Consider the following 20,905-nt stretch of genomic DNA (forward strand, 5'->3'; position numbering starts at 1 on the left):
CCGAACCTCTCACTTCAGCTTCCAATGCAGAACAGTCCTCTTCCACCTCCCTTTCAGGTAAGTCCTGCACAGAAGGAGCAAACTGAATCCAACTCAGCCATTCCTCCATCGCAGAAAGCCCATGCACACAATGAACAAGTGGAAATCCAAGATCCAAAACCAAAGGAGCATGTAGATCTATGCCTGCCCAAACCGCCGGATAAGGTAGAGTTTGTTTTGCCTGAATTCAGTATTAAATCGCAGCTACCCATGGAGAAATATGAACTGGAGTTCAAAGTGCTGCCCAATCATCTCAAAAATGCAAACATAAGGGCAAGAGGCACACCTCATCCGAAAGAGGAGAAGCTAATCATGTTGCTTCACGAGTACATGAAAGAAATAGGATGGGTAATGACCATATCAAAAGGAGTGCTACACTTTTCACTCAATGCAGTTGGGACGCTTTTCCCTTCCACAATTACCTGAGGCAACTTGCCAAGTGGATCGCACCATACAACACCACACCAGGGGAGTACTCAGTTTCCTTTGTTCTTTTATGTTTTCTATACATTGAGGACAATGCATGATTTAGGTGTGGGGGTGCGGATCTCTGAAATTTTTAATTTTTTGCTTTAGACACATTTTTCCTTTCAGTTTGCATTTTCCTTTCAGTTTTTTTTCTTTTAGTTTGCGTTTTCTTTTCAGTTTTCCTTTCAGTTTGTGTTCGATCAACCACGGTCTTCTTCTTTTTTATTGCTTTACTCAAATTGATGAACTATGTTGGATGAGCTTTCTTTCCATGACCCCATTGATGTGATAACTCTTTAAACCTGTGTTGAATCAATTGCAATGAGATATATTCATGTTTGGGAATTACTTCTTGAATTGAATCTTTGAGCTTGCCATGGTGAAAAATATATTGATGACACTCATTTGAGAGAATGAATTGAAATGTGTGTGAATGAACTTAATGTGACTTGTTTTAGCGATTGGTGTTGATTTGCCCAAATCATTGAGAAAAATAAATTCAGAAAAGGCCTAGACTTCATAAACACAAATTGAAAACTGTTCCAATGGTCAAAAGACTATGAACAGAGCTAGTAGCCACTTGGACATGTGACCAACTGAGTAACTGGGGGTGGGTATCACCAATATGTACCTTCACGTCAAAAGGTTGGTGACTTTTTCAAGCAAGTTTAAAGTGCAAAAAGGCTGAATAAAGTACTTCAAGGTAAGGGCAAGTCACTCTGAAAGCTAGAATATGTCTTAATTGAACTAGAACTTATGCATGTATGATCTCTCTCTTGAGTAAAACCGATCCTAGCCATGGTAAGTAAAGGGAAACAAGGAAAGAGGTAAGTAACCTAGATGCATATATTCTTTATTGCAATGCTTCAAAATAGGGGTTTAGAGTAAGAGTTTAAGTGGACATAAAGGATCAAAGCAAAGAGAGTTTGTTTAACTATGTTTGTTTGCTTGAGGACAAGCAAAAGGCTAGGTGTGGGGGTATTTGACAGAGCATAATTTAGCCCACTTTATCATGAAAATCTTGATGTTTATTTACACCTTTTCTACCTAATTTTGTGGTTTTAACCATGTTTTGCAGATATTAGGTGTAAAGAGACAATCTGGAAAAAATGCTCTTAAAACTGCCAAAAAGTGCCAAATATGGAAAGTTCCAAAAAAGGAAAGTTTTCATATATGGAAAGTTCCAAATAAGGAAAGTTTTCTTATATGGAAACTGCCAAATAAGGAAAGAGTCAGACAGCACAGTCAGCAAACTGTCCGAAATTCGAACTGCAGAATCTTTCCTGACTTATTTAGAACATGTGCCAAGAAAGGAAAGTTTTCAAATAAGGCAGGCTTTCAGAAAAGAAAAGTCTTCAAATGAGAAAAGTGAGAGGCAAAAGCAAATAAGGAAAGCTCAGTCAAAAGATTATTTGAAATCCGAATCGCAGTTCTTTCCTTGTTCAAAGATGTGCACATACTGTAGCAGTCATATCTTCCTATTTAGGCAGTAAGATCTCATGAAGACACACTTACCTCTTCTGTGTTCAGCATTCAAAATTCAAACGAAGGCTCCACCTAAAAAGGAAAGACTGGACAGATATCTTTCCATCTCTGCACATTAATGACTACGCTCTCCTTCCTCTTCTGCAGTCCATGTGCACGCCACCTGCCTTCTGGAGACCAAGGCGCGCGTCATTCCTCTTCTGAAAGCCTTGGAACGTGTCTCTTTCCTTCTAAAGATCCAGCCACGAATTCTTCCTCTTCTGGAAGCATTAATGCATGATTCTTTCCTCCTTTCAAGCACAAGGTACACTCCTTTCCTATTCTGAAAGCCATACGCGCGCAACTGCCTTCTGAAGAGCTTGCAGTCCGATTCTTTCATCTTCTGCAACAATATGGGCAGCCTCTACACTAATTAGGAAGCAAGGTCAGCATCTAAACTTATTTAGGAAGCATAATCTGCGCCTCCTTCCCTTTCTGAGACCAAACCGCGCGCACCAACTTCCTTCCGCAGTGCATTTTCGCGCAGCCTTCCTTCTGAAGCCGAAAAGCGCGATTCTTTCCTTTTCAGACACATCTTGGGCAGAAAATACCTCTTGGGCAGTAAGTATGACCTAGGGCAACACTTTTCAACTATAAAAAGTCACATAAGAAGCCTCTACGGGGTCTTTAAGCTCCCCTGGAGAGACACCTACGAAATTCACATCTCTTCTTCTACCTTTCTTCTTTTCTTTTATTTTTGGTTTTTGTTTCAGCCATGAGAGGCTGAAACCTTTCATTCTAGTTGAAGATCAAGTGAAGCTTTAGTTGTATTGTGGATTGAGAGACTTGGACTACATTGTTTATCTTTTGTTATTCAGTATTCTTGTGATTTCATGCTTAAGGACATTATTGCTTTGTTATTTAAGATCTCCATTGATTTTTGTTGCAAAGTGATATATTGTTGGTTTGAATGATTTTAAGTCCGTAATTGCTTAAATTGTTTAAACATAAGAACACTTGGTGCACAACCAAGGAAATTGCATGATCTAGTGTTGTCTCCATGCATGTGGGTGACTAGAATTGGTTCTCTCTATTTCTTTATGCGATTGACTGTTGTAAAAGGCCTAAGGCTCAAAGACGTTCTTTGACAACTTGTTAATTAGTAATTAATTGGAGGACTTTCCCTAATTGATTTAATCTAAGGAGAGATAATGGAGGTGAGAAGCTTCTTCAATCTCCATGGCCAATTTATTGAATCAACAAAGGAACATATAAGTCAATGATCAATCCCATCAACTAAAGTGGATCTAATTCTTCAACTAGAGCTTTTCTCATTATTGTTTCCTCTTTATTTTTATTTGCTTTATTTATTTGCTTTCATCATTATATCAATTGAATCAATCTCAAAACCCCCTTTTTTTTACTTTACTTGCACTTTATTTTTATTTTGTTTTCTGTTTGTTTATTTGGTCTTGACAAGAAAGATAGGTAAGTATCAATTCCCTGTGGATTCGATCCTTTCACCACTATCTACAGTATTTATATTGTTGATAATTGAATTGATTATTTTGACCGGCTTCGACAACCTCTCTGTCAAACTCCATAGTCAAGGTACCATCATGCATATTAATCTTAGTCCTAGCAGTACTCAAGAAAGGACGTCCAAGAAGGATGTCAGAACTAGCATTGCAACTATCTTCCTTCGTATCAATCACATAAAAATCTGCAGGAAAGACAAGTTCATCTGCTTGAACTAACACATCTTCTAGAACACCTATGGAATATACCACAGATCTATCAGCTAATTGAATCACAACTCTTGTGTCTTTCAGTGCACATGCACTCAGAGATTTATAGATGGAAAGAGGCATGACATTAATGGATGCACCAAGATCACACATGCCTTTCTTAATTCCAACATTCCCTATTTTGTAAGAAATAACGAACATACCTTTATCCTTGCATTTAGTAGGGAGCTCTCTTTTAATCATAGCAATAACAACCTCACCTACACTTACTTTCTCTTTCTCAGCAAGCTTTCTTCTATTGGTACACAATTCTTTCAGAAATTTTGCGTACCTAGAAATCTGCTTGACAGCATCTAGCAGGGGTATGTTGATTTCCACCTTTCTGAAAGTCTCAAGGATCTCCTTTTCTTCCTTTTCTTTTTGTGTTCTTTTAAATCTCTTTGGAAAAGGAGGTGGAACTTGAAAACATACCTTTTGATCAGTCTTCTGCGCAGGAATGGCTTCAGATGAGGCTCGGCTGGCTGGCTCAGGTGAGTGTTGCGCAGGAGTTGTTTCAGATTGCGCAGGCTCTTGTGCAACTTGCTTCTCTTCCTCGAATCTGGTATCTTGAAGTTCTTTCCCACTTCTCAAGGTGATGGCACTCACATTATGTTTGGAGTTAGTTTCAGTTTGGGAAGGAAGCTTACGTTGGGATTTAAATTTTCTCATTAGCTGTCCCACCTGTTATTGGAGGGTTTGCACAGAGTTTGCAAGTGTTTCTATCATTCTTTCAAGGTGCTGATTGGGATTTGAAGGTGCTGGTTGGGCCTGATTCTTGTGATAGTTCTGATAGTTCTGATTATTGTTGGCCCTTCCGTAGTTGAAATTGGGATGGTCTCTCCAGCCTGGATTGTATGTGTTGGAATATGGATCATGTCTAGGCTGGTTTTTATATCCTCCAATGGCATTAGCTTGCTGGTTGTCTTCTTGAAGAGTAGGACATTGATCAATTGGGTGGCCTATATAAGCACAAATACCACATGGCCTAGGCGGCTGGGCTGCTTGAATCTGTTGAACCAGTCCTATGGCAAAATCTTTCATAACAGATGTCAGTTCAGAAGTAGAAGGTGAACTTACCTCATTGACTCCTCTCTGCAGTTGCTTTTCTTCTCCATATTGCCTAGATGAGGCTGCAAGTGTTGAGATCAACTCTCTCATCTCTCTAGGTGTCTTGTATGCAATGGATCCTCCACAAGCTACATCAATAAACTTTCTTTCTGATGAGAGCAATCCTCCATAGAAGAATTCTATGAAGGACTTATCTGACATATCATGTTGTGGACAACCTGTACACAGTCTTTCAAACATTTCCCAATAATCATATAAAACTTCAGTTGGTTTCTGTCTTATGCTAGTGATTTCTCTTATTATGCCAATGGCTTTAGATGTTGGGAAATATTGATTCAGAAATGTTATAACCATATCATCCCAAGAAGTGATAGATCCAGGTAGCAAATAAAATAACCAATCCTTAGCATAGTCATCTAATGAAAAAGGAAAAACTCTTAACTTAACATGATCTTCAGAAATACCTTGAGGTCTCATAGATGAACAGACAATATTGAATTCTTTCAAGTGCTTGTGTGGATTTTCATTGTGCAAACCTCTAAATTTAGGAAGAAGATGGATCTAACCTATTTTCAGTTCAAAGGGAACTGTCAGAGGTGGATAGGTGATGCAAAGTGGTGCTTGATCGCCTATAGGTGTTCCCAATTCTCTCATGGTTCTTTCTCTTAGCATTGGAGCTCTAATGACTGGATTTTCTTGAATTATTTGGTCATGGACAGCATGTCCATTATGGGCAGTATGTTGTGCATTAGGTTCAGCCATTGGTACGAAATGCGGTGGGTGGAGAAGGGAAGGTTCGGCGGCCGAATGTTGATGAAGTTCAGCGGCCGAATGTGTGGCAAAAGGTTCAGGCGCAGTGGCTTGCTTTCCTAGTCTCCTGATTGTGCGTATAATTTTTGGATCGTAAGGCAGAGTATCCCTACATTCAGATCTGGTTATGAAAGAAAAATAAACAAGTTAGAACAATTCCCCGGCAACGACGCCAATTTTTGACTCGCGGTTGTCGAAGCCGGTCAAAAATAACCTTTCTGGTTATCAACAATTTACAACTGCAGATAGTGGTGAAAGGATCGAATCCATAGGGAATTGAAAACTTACCTATTTTCCTTATTAAGACCAATAAAATAAACTGAAACAAAAATAAACTGAAAAAGAAGAAAATTGAAAACGAGATAAACTGAAACGAGATAAAACTGAAAGAGAAATAAACGGAAAGCAAAATAAACTGAAATGAGATAAAATTGAAAATAAGATAAACTGAAAGCAGAGTAAAAATAAATTGCAGTAAAAGTAAAATGGGGGGTATGAGATTGATTTGATTAACAAACTATTGAAAGCAATTAAAATAAGCGAATAATAAAATAAAAGAGAAATAAATAATAAGAAAGCTCTAGTTGAAGAATTGGATCCACTTCAGTTGTTGGGATTGATCATTGACACTTAGCTTCTTTTGATTGATTCAATAGATTAGTTATAGAGATGGAAGACGCTTCTCACCACCATGTCTCTCCTTATGATTAAATCAATTAGAGAACGTCCTCTAATCCATTACTAATTAACAAATTGCCATGAAACGTCCTTGGGCCTTAGTCATCAAACAATTGTTAATTGCATGAAGAAAGAGAGAGATCCAATCCTAACTACTCAAACGCATGGAGATGTTGCTAGATCATACAATTCCTTAATTGTTACACCAAGTGTTCTTATGTTAGAATAATTCCAGCAATTACGGACTAAAAATTATCCCAACTAACAATCAATTACCTTGCAATTAAGAATCAAGTGGCCAATTTGATCAAAATAACAAAGTAATCATAGATTCAAGCACCAAATTGCATGAATATTGAACAAATCAAAGACAAATAGTTTATGTTCATATCTCACAATCCATAAAACAACTTTAGTTTCAACCAATCTTCAACTAGAATAAAAGATTTCAGCCACTCATAGCTGAAACAAAACAGAAAATAAAAAGAGAAGACAAAGGAAGATGAACCGAATTGGAGATGGAGGCTTGGTGCGCCTTGCTTAGCCGGATGGAGGGAGAAGGAGTTGCTGTCCAATCTGCCTTGGATGGCCTCTTTGAGATATTTAAATATGTTTTAAGGTGCTGTCTTAGGGTTTCAAGAGTCTGCCCACGTTTTTAGAGGCTACCCAAAATGCCCTTGGTCCAAGATGTGCCATCCATGCACATGTGTGAAGGGAAAAACGTGGGGCATGTGTGACTTGTGCAAGAATGGGTCTTTTGGTCTTTGTTTGCTGCCCAAGTGTCTTCAAGATGCTGCCCAAGGTGCCCAAGACTTGCCTTCACATTCTCCTTGCCGCCCATGCACTAATAAGGAAGGTGGAGCCTTCTTTGCAATTTGAATTTTGAATGTGCAAGGCATGTGGTGGCAAGCATGTGATCTTTGGATTTGGCTTTCTTGATAAGCTGGATTTTGAAATTCAAAATTTGAATATGAATCTTGAAGATTTGAATTTCAAACTACTTTCCTTATTTGGCTCTTCATATATGGCAACTTGAGACTTGGCTTCTTGAATAAGGAAAAGGCTACTTGGAGATTTGAAATTTGAATTTCAAATTGCTTTGGCTGAATGTTCTTTCCTTCTTTGCCACTTTCCTTATTTAGAACTTTCCTTATTTAGCTTCACTTGAATCCAACTTGGCAGGCTTGCTCTCCTTTGCTCTGATTAAGGCAGTTTTAAGGGTATTTTCTCCAAAATGTCCTTTTTCACCATTTTCTGCAAAATAATGTCAAGAGCACTAAATTAAGCAGAAATCATGTAAATAATCATCAATGATATCAAGATAAAAAGGACTAAAATATGCTCTATCAGGGACACATAGCACGGGAGTGTCCTAGAGCAGCTTTTATGGCACCGTCCCAGTAGACATCTTCAGGTAGTGTGGCTCAGCCAGTAGCTCCAGCCATGACTCAGGGCAGTGGCAGAGGCAGAGGGAGTGGGGCAACCTCTTCTTCAGCAGGTTCTCGGGGTGGAGGTCCATCAGCTCCAGCTCGGATCTTCACTATGACACAGCAGGAGGCAAACACGTCAAACACCGTGGGGTCAAGTAATCTCATCATTAGTTGTTCAGATGTGTATGCTTTAATGGACCCTGGTGCTTCTCATTCTTTTGTTGCTCCGAGAGCCGTAGAGAGGTTGGGTTTGATAGTCTCTGGGTTAGAGTGTCCCCTCTGGGTCAGTGGACCCAAGTGTGACCCATCAGTGGCAGAGTTAGTCTGCCGGTTTAGTCCAGTGTTTGTTGAGGGTAGATGCCTTCCAGCCGACCATGTGGTTCTAGACTTGATGGATTTTGATGTCATTCTAGGGATGGATTGCTATCTGCTCATAGTGCTATCTTGGACTGCAGAGACAAGGTAGTCAGGTTTAGAGATTAGGATGGGTCAGAGGTTGTAACGACTCGAAAATCGGACCGTTACCGGCGCTAGGATCCGGGTCGACTTAAGGCCGCCGGGACCCGTAGCAAGCCTGACATAAAACCTGTAAACCTGTATAATCCCATACATGATCAACAACATGCATAAAAATTAAAACTTTTCTTTCCATGAACATCAACCAAACTCAACCTGTGTATAAAATAAACATAACTTTGATCCCTCTGTGAGATCTCATCTGTGTCCCCAATGGGTGACAAACATACGTTGAGTTGGTTTACATAAGTGACATAAAATAACCAAGATCATGTACAAAAAGGGATACAACATTCTATGGTCAAGCACACACTAACATCCATAAACCTCATTACATAACTATACTGTACTTTTACATTACAATTTGATCATGTCCATTGCTAGATATTACATAAGCATGACTTCTTTACTCTATCCGGACTCCCGCACTATATTGCACCTGCAAGCCTGGGGGTAAAGGGAGAGGGGTGAGCTAAAAACCCAGTGAGCTGAACTATAAAACATTTTAACACTATGCTTTAATGAAATGCATCATAACACAGACAATTCACATAAGGGTTGGGTGAACTTGTCACCAATTAGTCCAAGTTACTCTGTGCCAGGCCTGTAGAATGGGGTCCTGGTCTTTCCTGTCAGAACATACATTACTTACCATTTCCCCAGGGCCTCCTCTGGCTCCTGGTCTTCGAGTCCCATAACCGTGCTAGACCATAGAATGGGATCCTGGTCCTTCCTTACTCTGTGCCAGGCCTGTAGAATGGGGCCTGGTCTTCCTGTCATGGACTAATTGGGTCATCCGACATTCACCCACATCAACAACAATCGATGCAATGCGGCATATTCGTGAAAACTAATGCAATCATCCTATTGCATAATCATGATGCATGAAACATGATAAAACATTTAGTTTAAAAGATTAAGTTTAGTCCTACTCACCTCTGGCTGACTCTGACAACACCGAAGCAGCTGAACTCACTGCTGGGGTCCTCGGTTCCTCGGATCCGAACCTACACAGGTGGACTCAAAATGAGGGACCAAACATACTTGAACATAACTCTAAAATACTCCCCAAAAACCCCCTAAAACATCATGAAAACATCACATAAAAACATGCAAGAAATGGCTGAACAGGGCACTTTCGGCGGCAGGTTCGGCGGCCGAAAGTCCCTCCAGAGCCGAAAGTCAGGCAGGTTCGGCGGCACCTTCGGCGGCCGAACCTCCCAGACAGATCCGAAAGTCTTCTTTCGGGGGCAAGCTTCGGCAGTCGAATGCTGCCTCCACAAGGGGGTTCGGCGGCCGAAACTCCCTTCGGCGGCCGAACCTGGTTTCTGCCAGAAGGGCAGAAACTTGGTTCACATGAACCCCTTGCCTCCCAAAACCTCAAATCAAGAATATATCTCAACCAAAACATGCATACAAGTTCCTAGGGGCCTCACAACATCAAATACCCCATCTACAACACTTCAAACACACACACTCAACATACATTGTTCAAAACATCAATATTAACCCATAACTCAACATATAACCTAACATGCATTTCTACCCATAGATCTTGCATAAAACTTATTTAAAACACATAAGGAGCTTAAGATCGGCTCTTACCTCTTGTAGATCGAGAGAGAGACGACCTAAACTTGGAGATCCAAGAAAATGAGCTCTCGGGTTTCCAAAGCTCCAAAACTTGGTTTAAATGCTGAAAACTTGTAATGTGAGTTTAAAACTCAAGAAAAAATGGAAAAGATTTGGAGAAAGAACACAAGATTTGCAAAGGGAAGGTTGGAAGCTTGCTGTGGCCGAAAATGGGAGAAACCTCGCCCATTTCGGCTAAGTGCCCCATTTATAGTGGCTGGCCAGGCCACGTTCGGGGGCCGAAAGCGCTTCCGCATGCAAGTCATGTTCGGCGGCCGAACTTCAATTTCGGCGGCCGAACCTGGACTTCCCACGCCTATGCTTTCGGGGGCCTAATCGTGCCTCCAAAACGCATGCATGTTCGGCGGCCGAACTTGACTTTCGGCGGCCGAACCTGGATTTTCCTCCAATGCTATTTTCATGCAAAACAATTCATTTTCTTCCATGTTAAAATCATAAAACATGTTAAAACATTTTTATAAAACACGATTCTACCCTTCTAGAGGTCTCCGACATCCGAGATTCCACCGGACGGTAGGAATTCCGATACCGGAGTCTAGCCGGGTATTACATTCTCCCCCCCTTAAGAACATTCGTCCCCGAATGTTCCTCAACTAGCACATGCATAGAACCATCACATCATACACATAAAACACATAAAGACTAACCTTAAAAGAGATGAGGATATTGCCGGAGCATGGACTCCCGTGTCTCCCAAGTGCATTCTTCAAGATTGTGGTGGTTCCAAAGGACTTTCACCATCGGGATTTCCTTGTTCCTTAGCTTTCTGATCTGGGTGTCTAGGATCCGTACCGGCTGCTCAACATAAGTGAGATCCTCTTGGATCTCCACATCAGGCTCACTAAGAACCTTGCCCGGATCTGACACGAACTTTCTCAACATAGAAACATGGAAAACCGGATGGATTCTCTCCATTGAAGCAGGTAAATCCAGCTTGTACGATACATTCCCAATCTTTTGCAAGACTTCAAAGGGTCCGATGTACCGCGGAGCCAGCTTACCTTTCTTCCCGAACCGAACCACTTCTTTCATTGGAGACACCTTAAGCAATACCAGATCCCCCTCCTGAAACTCTACTAGTCTTCTGCGGATGTCTGCATAACTCTTCTGTCTGCTTGCAGCAGTCTTGATTCTTTCTCTGATTAAGGGTACCACCCTGCTGGTGATCTCTACTAGCTCAGGCCCTGCCAAGGCCTTTTCTCCAACTTCCTCCCAGCAAACAGGTGACCTGCACTTCCTCCCATATAAAGCTTCATATGGAGCCATCCCGATGCTAGCATGATGGCTGTTATTGTAGGCAAACTCCACCAAGGGTAGATGCTGCCTCCAAGAACCGCCAAAGTCCAGCACACACATTCTCAGCATATCTTCTATGGTCTGGATGGTCCTCTCTGACTGTCCGTCTGTCTGTGGATGGAAGGCAGTGCTGAAATCCAATCTAGTACCCATGGCATCCTGCAGACTCTGCCAAAATCCTGGAGGTGAACTGGGGCCCTCTATCTGACACTATAGAAACAGGAACCCCATGCAGTCTGACTATCTCATCAACATACACCTGCGCCAACTTGTCCACAGAATAGCCACTCCTGACAGGGATGAAGTGAGCAGATTTGGTGAGTCTGTCCACAATCACCCATATGGAGTCCAATCTGTTGGACGCTGCCGGTAACCCCACTACGAAGTCCATAGCTATATTCTCCCATTTCCACTCTGGAATAGGTAGCGGGTTAAGCATTCCAGCCGGCTTCTGATGTTCCAGCTTCACCCTGTGACACACTTCGCAGGCTGACACAAACTGTGCCACTTCTTTCTTCATCGCTGGCCACCAATAAACTTTCTTCAAATCCTGATACATTTTGGTGGCTCCGGGGTGAATGCTGTATCTTGCATTATGAGCCTCTCTCATAATGTCTCCTTTTAGCCCTATGTCATCTGGTACACATAAACGACTCCCATAGCGGAGGATCCCCTTATTGTCGAATCTGAACTCACTGTCCTTGCCTGACTGAACAGTCCTGGCAATCTTCACTAACTCTGGGTCCTCATGCTGTTTCTGAGCCACCTGCTCCAGAAACACGGGTGTCACTTTCATCTGAGCAACCAAGGCACCTGTACCAGACAACTCCAACTGTAGACCTTCATCAATGAGCTTGTAAAACTCCTTCACCACTGGTCTCCTCTCTGCCGTGATGTGGGATAGACTGCCTAGTGACTTCCGGCTTAGGGCGTCTGCCACGACATTCGCCTTACCCGGATGATACTGAATCTTGCAATCATAGTCACTCAGCAGCTCTACCCACCTCCTCTGTCTCAAGTTCAAATCTCTTTGACTCAGGATGTATTGCAGGCTCTTATGATCTGTAAAGATCTCACATTTAACCCCATAGAGGTAGTGCCTCCACATCTTGAGTGCAAAGATTACTGCTGCCATCTCCAGGTCATGTGTGGGGTAATTCAACTCATGCTTCTTCAACTGTCTAGAAGCATAAGCAATCACCCTCTCATTTTGCATAAGCACACAACCCAGTCCCACACGGGACGCATCACAAAAGACTGCAAAGTCTGCATCACTAGATGGCAGAGCTAAAACTGGTGCTGATGTCAACCTCTTCTTAAGCTCCTCAAAACTCTCCTCGCACTGGTCGGTCCACATAAACTTCTGGTTCTTCCTGGTTAGTCTGGTCAGAGGAGCTGCAATTTTTGAGAAGTCCTGAACGAACCTCCGGTAGTAACCTGCCAAACCCAAGAAACTTCTAATCTCTGTTACTGAAGTGGGTCTAGGCCAGTTAGCCACAGTTTCTGTCTTCTTGGGGTCCACCTCAATCCCATTCTCTGATACTACATGCCCCAAGAACGAAATGCTCCTTAGCCAGAACTCACACTTGGAGAACTTGGCATACAAGCCATGTTCCCTCAAGGTCTGCAGAACCAACCTCAGATGATGGGCATGCTCCTCTGCATTCCTGGAATACACCAAGATATCATCTATGAAGACAATAACGAAGTGATCCAGGTACTGGCTAAACACTCTCTTCATGAGGTCCATGAATGCTGCAGGGGCGTTAGTTAACCCGAACGGCATCACAAGGAACTCAAAATGCCCATATCTGGTCCTGAAAGCTGTCTTTGGCACATCTTCTTCTCTGATCCTCAGCTGATGGTACCCAGATCTCATATCTATTTTGGAGAAACAACCCGCTCCTGCTAGCTGGTCGAATAGATCGTCGATCCTTGGCAATGGGTACTTGTTCTTGGTAGTGACTTTGTTCAACTGCCTGTAGTCGATACAAAGTCTAAGGGATCCATCCTTCTTTCTCACAAACAAAACTGGAGCACCCCAGGGTGAGGTACTCGGTCGGATGAAGCCCTTATCTACCAGCTCCTGCAACTGCTCCTTCAACTCTTTCAATTCTGCTGGCGCCATCCTGTAGGGAGGGATAGAGATCGGTCGGGTTCCAGGCATCAGTTCTATCTCGAACTCTATCTCCCTAGCAGGTGGTAAACCTGGCAGTTCGTCTGGGAACACATCTAAGAACTCTCTCACCACTGGCACCGAGGTGGGCTCTCTAACCTGACTGCTAAGCTCTCTCACATGAGCCAAATACCCCTGACATCCCCTCCTGAGCAACCTACGAGCCTGAAGAGCTGATATCAGACCTCTAGGTGTACCCCTCCTGCCTCCTCTGAAGACAACCTCAGACCCATCCTGACCTCTGAACCTGACTACCTTGTCCCTGCAGTCCAAGGTAGCACCATGGGTAGATAACCAGTCCATCCCTAGAATGACGTCAAAATCTGTCAAATCTAGAACCACTAGGTCGGCGGACAAGCATCTCCCCTCAACAAACACAGGACTACACTGGCAGACTGACTCTGCCACTGATGGATCACACTTGGGTCCACTGACCCAGAGAGGACACTCTAACTCAGAGATCATCAACCCCAACCTCTGAACGGCTCTCGGAGCAATAAAAGAATGAGATGCACCAGGGTCCATCAAGGCATACACATCTGAACAACCAATAATTAAGTTACCTGCCACTACGGTGTTAGATGCATCTGCCTCCTGCTGTGTCATAGTGAAGATCCGCGCTGGAGCTGATGGACCTTCACCTCTGAAACCTGCTGAAGAAGAGGCTGCCCCTCCCTCTGCCTCTGCCACTGGCCTGAGTCATGGCTGGAGCTGCTGGCTGTGCTACACTGCCCGAAGCTGTCTGCTGGGACTGAGCCATCGGGGCTACTCTTGGACATTCTCGAGCTATATTGTAACGACCCCAAAATGGACTCAAGACTATACATTCAATACTCATGGCATAGTATAACAGATAGGACTCAAGACCCTATCCTAGTGGACATGATTCCTATTGTGCTTGACCACTTCTAACCTGTCTGAGCCCAACACTGTCTCTATAGGTCCGATCATGTGAACCTAGGGCTCTGATACCAATCTGTAACGACCCCAAAATGGACCGTCACCGGCGCTAGGATTCAGGTCGGCTTAAGGCCGCCAGAACCCGTAGCAAGCCTGCTATACTCTCTGTGTACCTGTAAACCTCATACATGATCATACATTTTATGTGAAAATAAAACTCTTTTCTGAACCAAGGCTTAACCTGTGCATGCACTATCTCTGTATTCTGTACTCATGTACTCTGTACTCTGTATCCCTGACTAGAGCTTGCTCTAGATGGGTTAATTCATACCGGTTAAGCCCGGTTTTCACATACAGGAAAACATATATACATATACAGATCATGTACAAAACATACATCACTAGGTCTAGGTCAAACAACAACTATTACATATTACATGTCCACTCTAAGCTATTACAGATCTCTTCACTTTTCCTGTACTCTGCTGGACTGTCCCTGTACACTATACACTGAACCTGCAAAACTGGGGTTAAGGGAGTGGGATGAGCTCTACAGCCCAGTGAGTAGAACAGTAAAACATCTCAGTAAAATATGATCTCATGGAATGCGCCATAACACAAACAAGCCACATCAAGAGTAAACCTGTCACCACATAGTCCCAGTAACTCTGTGCCAGGGCGTAGAATCGAGCACCTGGTCTTCCTGTCATATATGTATATGTGTATATAACACCTGTGACCTTACCATTGCCAGGGCGTAGTCAAAGGCTCCTGGACTTTGCTATTACCTGCCAGGGCGTAGTCAAAGGCTCCTGGTCTTTGCTATACGTGCCAGGGCGTAGTCAAAGGCTCCTGGACTTCCTGTCTGAGACTATTGGATCATTCAGCATTCACTCACATCACCAGATAACAATGCAATGCAACATAGTCGTGAATACTAATGCAATCAACCTATGGCATAAACATGATGCATGAGATATGCTAAAAACAGGTTGTGGTTCACTTAATAGTCATAAGTTTAGTTCCACTCACCTCTGGCTATCTGGACTGACTGACTCTGCAGGTTTACCTCTGGAGCAGTACTCACTGCTGCTCTCTCTGGTTCCTCTGGTCTGAAACACATAAAGATTCAACTGAGGGACCAAACTAACTTATCAAGACCTCTATTAAACTCCCCAAGAATCCCCTGAAACTCACTTAACTAGCCATGCAAAGCATGCAAAAGAAAAGCTGGACAGAACACTTTCGGCGGCAGGTTCGGCGGCCGAATGTCCTCTCCAGAGACGAAACTCAAGCACCTTCGGCGGCACCTTCGGCGGCCGAATCCCCAAACAGAGCCGAACATGCAAAACTCACGGGACAAGCTGTGGCAGCCAAAGCCACCATGCAAGAGGTTCGGCGGCCGAATGAACCTTCGGCTGCCGAACCTGAGTTCCTCCAGAACTCAGCTGCAACGGCAAACCATCTCCTCCTTCCCTTCACCATGGTCTAACATGTATCCTTCACGTATTCAACACACATATACTCCAGTATATGTTCACAGGGGTCCAACACTAGCTAATAACCCCAAACAACAAAACAAACATCACACATCAACATGTAAACATACATAAATCAGCAAAAACTACCATGAATAACCTAAGCATGCTTCTCCTTCCTTTCACGCTTCAGAAAATATATAAACAGGGTCTAAAACTGCCCTTACCTCTGGAAACAGGAAGATACACACACTGAACAAAGAAAACCAGATCAACCTCTCTTCAACTCTCAAAATCTCAAAAGCGTAACTTTTGTTTCTCTCAACTCTCAACACCTTTGCAAGCACCACAAACTGCTGTAAGACCAACCAAAAACCATGTACAGATGAGTCATAAGAGACGTGGTTAGTCCATGGCAAGAATCTGAGGCCAACACTTGTCAAAACAAACATGACTCAGCTCACTAGCCAACTCATCGTCGGCTGCCCAATCACAGGCAAGACCATGCAACCTTCGGAGGCCGAACTTCCCTTCGGAAGCCAAACACTTTCGGCGGCCGAACTTACTTTCGGCGGCCGAACTTGGCTCAACTGCCTTAGGTCATTTCAACTCAAAACTCACTTCCCTTAACCTAAAACATCTCATAACCCTTAGCAAACACAACTCCTACCCTTTTTCGAATCCCAGCACCCCGGATTCCACCAGACATTAGGAATTCCGGTGCCGGATTCTAGCCGGGTATTACATTCTCCCCTCCTTAAGAACATTCGTCCTCGGATGTTCCTAAAACACACAATTAACACATGAAACAGAGAAAACTAACCTCAAAACAAATATGGATACTGCTGGAGCATAGACTCTCGCGTCTCCCAGGTGCACTCTTCTAGATTATGGTGGTTCCATAGAACTTTCACCATCGGAATCTCCTTGTTCCTTAGCTGTCTGATCTGCGTGTCCAGAATCCGTACTGGCTGCTCTATATAGGTGAGATCCGTATGAATCTCCACCTCAGGCTCACTCAGAACCTGATTCGGATCTGACACAAACTGTCGTAGCATAGAAACATGAAATACCGGGTGAATCCTCTCCATAGAAGCAGGTAAATCCAGCTTATACGACACATTTCCGATCCTCTGCAACACTTCAAAGGGTCCAATGTACCGTGGAGCTAATTTACCTTTCTTCCCAAAACGAACCACTCCTTTCATTGGAGACACTTTCAGCAATACCCAATTACCCTCTTGAAACTCCAACTGCTTTCTGCGAACGTCTGCATAACTTTTCTGTCTACTCTGAGCTGTTCTGATTCTCTCTCTGATCATGGGCACCATTCTACTGGTAATGTCTACTAACTCTGGCCCTGCAAGAGCCTTCTCTCCTACCTCTTCCCAGCAAACAGGGGATCTGCACTTCCTCCCATATAATGCTTCATAAGGAGCCATCCCAATGCTAGCATGATGACTGTTATTGTAGGCAAATTCCACCAAAGGTAGATGCTGCCTCCAAGAACCGCCAAAGTCTAACACACAAAGGCGAAGCATATCCTCTATGGTCTGGATGGTCCTTTCTGACTGTCCATCAGTCTGTGGGTGGAAAGCAGTACTAAAATCCAATCTCGTGCCCAGTGCACTTTGCAGACTCCGCCAAAAGCGGGAGGTAAACTGAGGTCCTCTGTCTGAAACTATAGACACTGGAACTCCATGTAATCTCACTATTTCATCCAGATAGACCTGTGCCAACTTATCCACAGAATAGTTACTCCGTACTGGAAGAAAATGAGCAGATTTCGTGAGTCTGTCCACAATCACCCATATCGAGTCTATCCTGTTGGACGCTATTGGTAAACCCACTACAAAATCCATGGCTATGTTCTCCCATTTCCACTCTGGAATCGGTAATGGGTTAAGCATTCCGGCTGGTTTCTGATGCTCTAATTTCACCCTCTGACAAACCTCACAGGCTGTCACGAACTGCGCCACTTCTTTCTTCATGGCTGGCCACCAATAGACCCTTTTCAGATCCTGATACATCTTGGTGGCTCCTGGGTGAACACTATACCTCGCATTATGAGCTTCCCTCATAATGTCTTCTTTCACACTGCCCCTATCTGGTACACAAAGTCGACTCCCATAGCGAAGGATCCCTTTGCTGTCAAATCTGAACTCTACATTATTGCCTGACTGAACAGTTCTGGCAATTTTCATCAACTCAGGGTCCTCATGCTGTCTCTGAGCTATCTGCTCTAGAAACACAGGTGTCACCCTCATCTGTGCTATTAACGCACCTGTACCAGACAACTCTAGCTGTAATCCCTCGTCAAAGAGCTTATAAAGCTCCATCACAACTGGTCTCCGCTCTGCTGCTATATGGGACAAACTGCCTAGTGACTTCCGGCTTAGGGCGTCTGCGACAACATTCGCCTTACCCGGATGATACTGGATCTTACAATCATAATCACTGAGCAATTCGACCCACCTTCTCTGCCGCAAATTCAGCTCTCTCTGACTTAAGATGTACTGTAAACTCTTGTGATCAGTGAAGATCTCGCATTTAACCCCGTAGAGGTAATGCCGCCACATCTTAAGTGCAAAGATAACTGCTGCCATCTCGAGGTCATGGGTAGGGTAATTCAACTCGTGCTTCTTCAACTGTCTAGAAGCATAAGCTATTACTCTAGCACGCTGCATCAATACACAACCCAATCCCACTCGAGAGGCATCACAGAACACTGTGAACTCTTCATTACTGACAGGCAGAGCTAACACTGGTGCTGTTGTCAATCTCCTCTTGAGCTCGTCAAAGCTCTCTTCACACTGGTCTGACCAGATAAACTTCTGGTTCTTCTGCGTCAATTTGGTCATCGGAGCTGCTATCTTTGAGAAGTTCTGAACGAACCTCCTGTAGTAACCTGCCAGTCCCAGAAAGCTTTTAATCTCAGTCACTGTAGTGGGTCTGGGCCAGTTAGCTACAGCCTCTATCTTCTTGGGGTCTACCTCAATACCCTCTGCTGATACCACATGTCCCAAGAAGGCAATGTTCCGTAACCAAAACTCACACTTGGAGAACTTGGCATATAAACCATGCTCTCTCAGTGTCTGCAAAACTATCCTCAGATGTTGGGCATGCTCCTCTGCATCTCTGGAATACACTAAGATATCATCGATAAATACAATGACAAAGTGATCCAGAAACTCGCTGAAAACCCTGTTCATGAGATCCATAAATGCTGCAGGGGCGTTAGTCAACCCAAACGGCATCACTAAGAACTCATAATGCCCATATCTGGTCCGAAAAGCTGTCTTAGGCACATCTGCCTCTCTGACTCTCAACTGATGATACCCAGATCTCAGATCTATTTTCGAGAAACAACCTGCTCCAGCTAACTGGTCAAATAGATCATCAATCCGAGGTAAGGGATACCTATTCTTGATAGTGACCTTGTTCAACTGTCTGTAGTCGATACAAAGTCTAAGGGATCCATCCTTCTTTCTGACAAAAAGCACTGGAGCACCCCAAGGTGAGGTACTAGGGCGGATGAAACCCTTAGCTACCAAGTCCTGCAACTGTTCTTTCAACTCTGTTAACTCAGCTGGCGCCATCCTGTAGGGAGGAATAGAGATAGGTCTAGTACCTGGCAGTAATTCCATTTCAAACCCTATCTCCCTATCAGGTGGTAGTCCTGGCAAATCGTCTGGGAACACATCGAGAAACTCTCGAACTACTGGTACTGTGGCTGGTTCCCTCACCTGACTGTCTAGCTCTCTCACATGAGCTAGAAACCCCTGACAACCCCTCCTAAGCAAACGACGAGCCTGAAGGGCTGAAATCATACCTCTGGGTGTACCTCTCCTGTCTCCTCTGAAGACACACTCTGACCCATCCTGGTCTCTGAGACTCACTAACTTCTCTCGACAGTCCAACGTAGCACCATATGCAGATAGCCAATCCATCCCTAGAATGACATCAAAATCTGTCAAGTCTAGACCCACAAGGTCAGCTGGAAGGCATCTACCCTCTATGAATACTGGACTGAAACGACAGACTGACACTGCCACTGATGGGTCACATCTAGGTCCACTGACCCAGAGAGGATACTCTAACTCAGAACTGATCATACCCAACCTCTCTATGGCTCTCGAAGCAATAAAGGAATGAGAAGCACCGGGGTCCATCAAAGCATACACATCTGAACACCCAATGATGAGATTACCTGACACCACTGTGTTCGACGTGTTAGCCTCCTCCTGTGTCACTGTGAAAATCCGTGCTGGGGCTACCGGATTTCCACCTCGGGAACCTGCTGCTGAAGTAGAGGCTGCCCCTCTCCCTCTACCTCTGCCACTAGTCTGAGGCATGACTGGAGCTGCTGGCCGTACAACTGGCTGTACCACACTGCCTGAACTCATCTGCTGGGATGGTGCAAAAGTCATCTGCGGACAATCCCGAGCAATATGCCCTTCCTGTCCACAGCGAAAACAAGCTGAAGATCCCAACCGACAAACTCCTCCATGTGGTTTTCCGCATCGTCTGCAGACTGGAGCTGTGCCAGAGCTTGAGCCACTACCTATTCCCAGACCTGACTTGACTTTACTCCAGAACCCTTTCCTTGTTCCTCTCGCTCTATCCCATCTCTTACTGCCTGTCGAACCTGAACTGGGGGCCTTAGAACCCGAAGCCTGTGCCTTTAACTGTTTCTGACTATTAGCACTAGCTTCCATCTTCCTAGCTGCATCTATAATAGAGTGAAAACTCTCCTTTTCTGCTGGAAGGATCAAAGAAGAATACCTGGGATGAAGTCTCATGGTATATCTCCTCGCCTTCTTCTGATCAGTATCATAGGCCTGACCCACGTACTGAAGCAGATCTAAGAACTTATCTGTGAACTCATCAACAGTCATCTCATCTGTTTGTCTCAACTGTTCAAACTCAATTATCTTCATCTCTCTGGAACTGTCAGGAAAAGCCCACCCTGCAAACTCATTGGCGAACTCTCCCCATGACATGCTGTCCATTCTAGGCTCCACATAATTCTTAAACCATTCTCTGGCCTTCTTGCATTTTATTGTGAAACCTGCCATCTCAATGGCTCTCCTATCATCTGCTCCCAATTCACCGGTGATCATCCTAACTGCTCTGAGGTAA

The sequence above is a fragment of the Manihot esculenta genome, chromosome 15, assembly GCF_001659605.2.
Source record: "Manihot esculenta cultivar AM560-2 chromosome 15, M.esculenta_v8, whole genome shotgun sequence".
Taxonomy (NCBI): domain Eukaryota; kingdom Viridiplantae; phylum Streptophyta; class Magnoliopsida; order Malpighiales; family Euphorbiaceae; genus Manihot; species Manihot esculenta.